This window comes from Aotus nancymaae, unplaced genomic scaffold (assembly GCF_030222135.1).
Source record: "Aotus nancymaae isolate 86718 unplaced genomic scaffold, 86718_ANA_hifiasm-v0.15.2.pri h1tg000062l, whole genome shotgun sequence".
NCBI lineage: Eukaryota > Metazoa > Chordata > Mammalia > Primates > Aotidae > Aotus > Aotus nancymaae.
Genome location: NW_026988476.1, coordinates 42,931,595 through 42,937,594, shown reverse-complemented (window position 1 = coordinate 42,937,594; position 6,000 = coordinate 42,931,595). Strand labels below are relative to the sequence as shown.

General features: G+C 37.8%; 1 protein-coding gene across 4 annotated transcripts in view; it reads left to right on the top strand.

Moving 5' to 3' along the window:
* The first annotated feature begins 2,249 nt into the window (after nucleotides 1-2,249).
* Nucleotides 2,250-6,000, top strand: part of WDR72 (WD repeat domain 72) — a 187,462-nt gene continuing 183,711 nt past the window's right edge. Inside the window, exon 1 of one of the 4 annotated variants that reach the window (XM_064365694.1) lies at nucleotides 2,250-2,269. The gene's annotated coding sequence lies outside the window, so the exon portion shown is untranslated. The remainder of the gene's footprint in view (nucleotides 2,270-6,000) is intronic. The other 3 variants (XM_064365695.1, XM_064365697.1, XM_064365698.1) reach the window with 3 other exon arrangements.

The following is a 6,000-nucleotide window of genomic DNA, read 5'->3' as shown; positions in this document are numbered from 1 at the left end:
ATTTTCTTGGTAGAATATTTTAGAATTTTTTTTAGTTTCCAAACATTCAGACAGGAAATATTTCAAACTTTTGTGTTATGCATGTGTTGCAGGGGTGGGGAAGGAGGCAATTTCAGATTTTTATTGATTGTGGTCAGATAATGTTGCCTAAGTGGTATTAATCCTTTAAGATGTTTTGAGATCTGTTTTGCGGTCCAACAGCATCACACCTTTATAAATGTTATATGCATGCTTTCATTGAAATGTATTTTTATTTAATTTCTAGGTGCAGGAAGCTATATATTTTCATGATATCACTAATACAAATTATGTGGTTCAAGTATTTAAAATCCTTATTTTTTTTAATCTGCTTGATCTATTTATTACTGATTGAGAGAAGTAAAATCTTCGTCTGTCATAGTTAATTCACCAACTTCTCTTAGTAATTATGCATTATTGTGTTTTATGGATTTTGAGGCTCTGCTGTTGATTACCTAGAGACTATTATTCTTTTCAGGTAAATGACTTATTTAATCATTATATAGTGACCACCCCCCCAACAGTGGTTTGGCTTTAAAGCCCATTTTGTCCAATATTACATCAGTTTATTTTTCTTTTATTACTATTTGCCTGGCACATTCTTATCCATCTCTTTATTTTAAACCTTTCTGAGTTAATACTTTAGGAATCTTTTGTAAGTAAGATATAGTAGGACATTGTAACTGAGAATCTTTGTCTTTTAACTAGTAAGTTGAATCAATTTATTTATCTGTTGCTAGCATTATTTATTTTGATGCTCAAATTTTTCATGGTTCGGTCAGTGGGAGCTCCTGCAAGCAGACTTCTGTGTCCCTCTGATATGTCCTCACTCTTTGAGCGCTTCCTTGTTTTAATGGCAATATAGTCCAGTATCATATTGTGTTTCCCTGTTCCAGAACTGGAATCAACCAGTTTCCCAATAAAACCTGATTCCTCTAATTGAACTCCAGTACCACAGGGATCATTCAAGTTTTTTCCTTTCCGTATTTCTAACTCTTTTTTCTAACATTAAACAGTAAGAAATCTGGTTCCTATTATAAATAAGCAATATACTAATTATTTCATCAGTCTGTTATGTAACCAATTTCCTGTAAATGTGCTGCCCTGTCCTCTGTATGGATGTCCTCCTGATCATTTTATGGCTTTGACATTCCTTGTGGACTTTTGTGTTATGCATGTGTTGCAGGGGTGGGAAAGGAGGCAATTTCACTGCCCACTGCCCAATGTGTGAATATCCTGCTTACCCCTGTATTCCTTTACTATGTCTGATTACACTTTCAGGCAGCAACCTTTCTCACCCTACCGTGTTATCATGATACTGAACATCCCCCAGCGTGCATGCCTTCCTATCCTCCTTTGGCTTCAACACTTTGTGCCAGACCATCCTTGTAAATAAATGTACGTTTTCCTCACCCTGCCCAGGCTCTTGCTCCTCACAGCAGGGCTACTTCCTTCACTATCCTCACCCTTCTTAGGCTCCTGACACTCCTTGTTGAGGAACCTCATTGTGCGAGCTCCTTTCTCACTTGTTCGTGCTTCAATACCCAGTGCCAGACAACCACGTATGCATTATTCCTCTTCATCCTGCTTGGTCACTGCCCCCACATTTGGACACCTTACTCACTCTCCCTAGGCTCTGACTCCATAGTCTTGTGATCCTGATGCCCTCCTTACACTATTTAAACTTCAGCACTCCATTCCTGCTCTGTTCTATTAATACCTGATGGCTTTAGGACCGGATTAGCAAAGAAGGGAAAGGGTTCTATCATTTTTGGAGCTTATATTAGACACATATTGGGTCTTTCACTTAGCATCTATGTCTCTAAACATCTCTGATTAATCTTAATGTTTCTGAATTCTTTTTACTCAACATTTTCAGTTTTTTAATGACTTCTTGCTGTATTTCAGGAAATTTCCTGAAAATTGTATTTAAGTTCATTATTCTCCCTTCACTTGGGTCTATTCTGATTTGTCTTATTTAGATTTGTTTCATTTTAATGATTATGTTTTATTTCTAGAAGTAATACTTGTTTCTTTTAAAAGTTTACTTTTTGTAGGTTTTTTGGGGGGTTTTTAACTTTATCTTTTGTCTATTTATTGATTTTTTTTTTTTTTTTTTTGAGATAGAGTCTCACTCCATCACCAGGTGCCAGGCTGGAGTGCACTGGCACGACCTTGGCTCACTGCAACCTCTGCCTCCCGGGATTAAGCAATTCTCCTGCCTCAGCCTCCCGAGTAGCTGGGACTACAGGTACATGCCACCACACCCAACTAATTTTTTTGTATTTTTCATAGAGATGGGATTTCACCATGTTGGCCAGGATGGTCTCGATCTCTCGACCTCATGATCCGCCCTCTTTGGCTTCCCAAAGCTGGGATTACAGGCGCAAGCCACTGAGCCCGGCCTATTTATTGATTTATAACAATTTATTATATTTATTCTTCTTTTGAAAAATTTTTTTTTTTTTTTTATTATTGCATTTTAGGTTTTGGGGTACATGTGAAGAACATGAAAGATTGTTGCATAGGAACACACATGGCAGTGTGATTTGCTGCCTTCCTCCCCTTCACCTATATGTGGCATTTCTCCCCATGCTATCTCTCCCCAACTCCCCACCCCCCGCTGTCCCTCCCCTGTTTCCCCTCAACAGACCCCAGTGTGTAGTGCTCCCCTCCCTGTGTCCGTGTGTTCTCATTGTTCAACACCTGCCTATGAGTGAGAACATGCAGTGTTTGATTTTGTGTTCTTGTGTCAGTTTGCTGAGAATGATGGTTTTCAGGTTCATCCATGTCCCTACAAAGGACGCGAACTCATCGTTTTTGATGGCTGCATGATATTCCATGGTGTATATGTGCAACATTTTCCCTGTCCAGTCTATCATCGATGGGCATTTGGGTTGGTTCCAGGTCTTTGCTATTGTAAACTGTGCTGCAATAAACATTCGTGTGCATGTGTCCTTATAGTAGAACTATTTATAATCCTTTGGATATATACCCAGTAATGGGATTGCTGGGTCAAATGGAATTTCTATTTCTAGGTCCTTGAGGAATTGCCACACTGTCTTCCACAATGGTTGAACTAATTTACACTCCCACCAACAGTGTAAAAGTGTTCCTATTTCTCCACATCCTCTCCAGCATCTGTTGTCTCCAGATTTTTTAATGATTGCCATTCTAACTGGCGTGAGATGGTATCTCAATGTAGTTTTGATTTGCATTTCTCTAATGACCAGTGATGATGAGCATTTTTTCATATGTTTGTTGGCCTCATGTATGTCTTCTTTTGTAAAGTATCTGTTCAAACCACCTTAAACTTCATATGGAACCAAAAGAGAGCCCGCATAGCCAAGTCAATTCTAAGCAAAAAGAACAAAGCGGGAGGCATCACACTACCGGACATCAAACTATAGGACAAGGCTACAGTAATCAAAACAGCATGGTACTGGTACCAAAACAGAGATATAGACCAATGGAACAGAACAGAGGCCTCGGAGGCAACACAATGTATCTACAACCATCTGATCTTTGACAAACCTGACAAAAACAAGCAATGGGGAAATTCCCTGTTTAATAAGTGGTGTTGGGAAAACTGGCTAGCCATGTGCAGAAAGCAGAAACTGGACCCCTTCCTGACACCTTACACTAAAATTAACTCCAGATGGATTAAAGACTTAAACATAAGACCTAACACCATAAAAACCCTAGAAGAAAATCTAGGCAAAACCATTCAGGACATAGGCGTAGGCAAGGACTTCATGACCAAAACACCAAAAGCATTGGCAACAAAAGCCAAAACAGACAAATGGGACTGAATCAAACTCCACAGCTTCTGCACGGCAAAAGAAACAGTCAGTAGAGTGAATCGGCAACCAACAGAATGGGAAAAAATTTTTGCAGCTTACCCGTCTGACAAAGGGCTGATATCCGGAATTTATAAAGAACTAAAACAGATTTATAAGAAAAAAACAAGCCCATTCAAAAGTGGGTGAAATACGTTTTAGGTTGTTCACTTATTATTAGTTCCTGGGGTACTAATCTTTCTGTTTGCTCATGGTTTATTACATTCTTGGATGTTTTGTAATTTTTTATTGTAAGCTTATTTGCTATTGGGGCTATTTGTCTTATGGAAATCCTTTTCACTCTTGATGGTGAGAGTGTCTTTCAGAATGCCTTAAGTAAAACGTTAAATAACTTTATTGAAGTATAATTGACCCACACAATATTTGTGTGTATACATAAATGCATTTAAAGTATAAAATTTGATTAAGTTTTGACATGTGTATACACTCATGAAACCATGACCATAATTAATATAATGAACTTATCTACCACATTCAAAAGTTTTCTTACTCCCCATTGTAATCTCACTCTTCTTTGTTTTTCTTTCTGTGCCGGGCAATCACTGACCTCTTTCCGCCAAACTGTTTTCCATTGTACATTCTCGCCATCAGTGTATAAGTTCCAGTTGCTGTACATTGTTCTTAACACTTGTCATGGTTTTTTTTTTCTTTTTTTTTTTTTTTTTTTTCCATCTCGCTCTGTAGCCCAGGCTGGAATGCAGTGGCACAATCTCTGCTAACTACAACCTCTATCTCCTGGGTTCAAGTGATTTTCCCACCTCAGCCTCCCGAGGTGGGATTACTGGTGCATGCCACCATGCCTGGCTAATTTTTTAATTTTTAGTAGAGAGGAGGTTTCACCATGTTGGTCAGGCTGGTCCCAAACTCCTGGCCTCAAGTGCATCACCCACCTTGGCCTCCCAAAGTGCTGTGATTACAGGCGTGACCATTAATGTTTGTCATGGTCTTTTATAAAATGTAGATATTCAAATAGATCTGTAGTGTTTCTGACAAGTCTCCCAATAGTATCATTGACCTGCGAACAATTTCTTATATACAATTAATTTTAAAAAATATTATACATAATTCCAGAATCCCCATGTGAAGAAATCCATTCTGGAATTGTGTATAATACTTTTTAAAATTTTTATTTATTTATTTTTTTACTACCAACCCATTTGTAATTCAGGCTTGAGAGATTGTTCTTGGGAGATTTGGAAATAAGCTTTCTTATCTTCCTGGGGTAGTTTTTCTGTTCCCCTTTCATTGAGCAAGGCTACCTCTGAGAGCTTTGCTTCCTACCCTTACATAGGGACTAACATGCAAACTCCTAGCCAAAAAAACCACATACTAATTTAGTTCCAATAGTTACTGTGCCGTTTTTCAGGTTTCTCTTAGTCTTTTACTGCTTGGGATTTTCTAGACTTATTTGTAAGCTTGGCCATGAAGCAACAACTTAAAAAATACATATAATGCATTTTTCTCTGTGTTTAAAGCAGAAGAAGGTCCACATTCCAGTTATAGTATTATTTAAATCAGAACTCTCTGGTTAGCTTGGCAGTATGAATAATACGTATAATCCTGGTATTCAGAATTGCAATGCTCAGAACATTTTTCTATAGAAACCTTGGTTTCATGGTGCTTGGATAAGGCAGTTAGATAATACAAGTGTATTCTAGACTAGATAGACTCACATACTGACCTAAGAAGGTAACAACAGGGACCTAGACACTGAGTTCCAAACAATGGAACTACAAGGAAAGTTTGTGTTCATAGTGTCAGGGCACACCCATGTTTATTTGTGTGTGTAAATATATATAACTGAACACTAGAAATAACATGTATCATAAGTTTTAAAAATGTATAATGGTATTTATCCTTTCGGTGCTTTAGTACCAGAAATCCTGCAGGACAGAAAGTTTTCATTTTCTTGACTTTCTCAAAGCAAATGTGGGAAGTATCCTTGGCACCTTCTTCCTCTCTTTTTGACATTTTTAATGGGTTAAATATATAATGCTAAATTGCCTCCCAAAATTGTTTGTGTTTCAGGAAGGAACGCCTATTTGGGGAGAATATTTAATTCAGTGTTTCACAAAATATAATGCATACATCACTGAGTGATATTTTAGGTGGTCACAGACAA